Source organism: Olea europaea, unplaced genomic scaffold (assembly GCF_002742605.1).
Source record: "Olea europaea var. sylvestris unplaced genomic scaffold, O_europaea_v1 scaffold16572, whole genome shotgun sequence".
In the NCBI taxonomy this organism is placed as follows: domain Eukaryota; kingdom Viridiplantae; phylum Streptophyta; class Magnoliopsida; order Lamiales; family Oleaceae; genus Olea; species Olea europaea.
The window spans coordinates 1-2,390 of NW_019234235.1; the positions used below are offsets into that span (position 1 = coordinate 1).

General features: G+C 41.0%; 1 pseudogene; it reads right to left on the reverse strand.

Moving 5' to 3' along the window:
* Positions 1–3: 3 nt before the first annotated feature.
* On the reverse strand, positions 4–2,355 carry LOC111377463 (annotated as a pseudogene).
* Positions 2,356–2,390: the final 35 nt, after the last annotated feature.

Below are 2,390 nucleotides of genomic sequence, written 5' to 3' on the forward strand. Positions count from 1 at the left end.
CATCATCTCATTAAGAAGAATTGTAGATGATTCCACCAACCCCATTTTACATAACGCATCTATAAGTTTGCTGTAGAAAACAAAATCTGCCTTCATGCCTTGTTGCTTGAACTCTCTGTAGACCTCTATGGCATCTCAATATAAACCCTCTTTAGAATAAACACTGATTAATGTTGAGTAAGTCAATAAGTTAGGCAAAAGGTTTTCAGCTTTCATCTTTGCAAAAAGTTCCTTAACCCTGCCATACATCCTCTGTTTACCAAACCCATCCAATAGAGCATTATAAGTGACAACATCCTTCTTAATCCCCACACTCTCCATCTCCTTGCCAATATTCAGAGCCTCCTCACACCTGCCAAGGCTAGCATAAATAGCAACTAAGGTATTATAAGACACTCTATCCAACTTAATACCCGCGAACTTCATCTCACTGAACAAACTAAGAGCCCTACCAGTCTCCCAGCTTTGGCACATCCACGAATTATAGTGCTGTAAGTTACCTCATTAGGCAAGATCTTCTTGGTGGGCATCTCAGACATTATATCAAAAGCCACATCAATATGCCCACCATTGCAAGCAGCATCCAAAAGTGTATTATAAGTATAAATATCTTGATCAATCCCCCTATACAGCATTTCACCAAATAAACTCCTTGCAAGCTCCCACAGCCCTGCACCACTGCAAACCGCCAGAAGCGAATTGTAAGTGATCCTATCTGGTTGCACCCCATTGCTCAACATTTCATCAAAAATCATTGAAGCCCTCTTGAAATCAGCATCCCCTTTTCCACACGCATCAATCAATGCATTGAAAGTCACCAAATTCAGCTTCAAGCTCGAGTCTTTCTTGGTCTCAAAGACCCTAATGGTCTCATCACAATACCTAATCTTTGCATAAGCGCTGATCAATGCAGAATAAGCATATACAGTGTTCCCATACCCCTCATTCGCCGCATTTTCAAAAACTTCCCTAGCTAAATCAACTTTGCCTAATCTACAAGAGTACTAATCATTGAGCTCGCTAATTTACCTTTCTCATTGCGCCTCTTTTCTCGGTTGATCTAGAATTGAAAGCACCGCATGGCGATAGACCACTGACCCCTATTCCCTAGCTCCCAGAGCAAGAACGTCTAGTCATTCAACCCACGAAGCTTCGGCTCAAAGCTCAATAGTATGTCATCTATATAGTTATGATCACCACCACAGAAAAGAGCCTGTTGAAGGAGCTCCTCTGCAACAAATGTGTGTCGACGGGAGGTTGTTGACTTGGGGCGGCCAAAATGCATCTTGGAAACAAATGTTGGAGACGACTTATAAAAAGGACTATGTAAGGGTTGATTTTTAATATATTTGTTTGACCAATTTAACCCGCAAGAGTGTGATCAAAACAAAATTTATATGAATGAAAATTAGGACAGTTTCGGTATAAAGATTACGAAAAACAAGGATTAAGAAGGAGTAGAAAGAGAATAATCCAAGGCAAGAGGTTATCTCTTTCCTTAAGACAAATTGCCCTGCTACGGTGCTCACGGTGAATTGCACTTGTCTCTCAAGATACAATGAATTCACAACTTGTAGTAGCAGCACTTCAAACCACAGGAAACTGACGAACTTTTGACAGAATTTTCCCTCTACAAAGGAAATGTATGAAATTCTATGAAATTTAGAAAGGAGAGAATTGCAAGAGGAGAATGAATGCTCAATGCAATTGGTGTACCCAAAATCATGTTTATAGGGTTCTATTTATAGATGGAGAAATGTGCAAATAAAGTAGTGTGGGCCAAAACATGCATCCTTTCAAAAAAGTTGCAACACTTAGCCAAAACTTGCATCCTTTCGAAAAGTTGCAACACTTCATTTCTTCCAACTTTGGTTCGCAATTTCTCATTCATCCGGAATTGGTTTCGAAATTCCAAATATACCACGACGATCTACTCGACGAGTAGAATAAGTTGGTCTATTTACTTTTGTAATTTGACCATCGGATCAAGTCAGAATACTTGGTCGAAGTTGACACGTAGTCACACCTTTTCATTTTTCACTTTTACACACCTTTTCATTTTCCAATTTTTGGTTAATAATTTGAACCAATTCCTACAACAAAGCGGGTAGAGCGGCGTCCGGAGAAGTTAGCGGAGAAGAGGGAAGGGAAGGGCGAGCCTGGACCGACGGTGGAGCCAGGGCCGGAAGGAGGCTTGGGAGCAGCATTTCGGGTATGAGAAGGATTGTTGTTATGTAGGGAGACCTTCTAGGAGGCCCAGTGTTGATGGTGGGAGTTATAATTTTGGAGGTGGTGGTTCTGGTAAGATTTCGTGGTGGTGAGAGTACAGTACGGTGGCGGAGTTGAAAAGGCCATCAAGGTAAACAGAGGTTTTTTTACTTTTTAAGAGA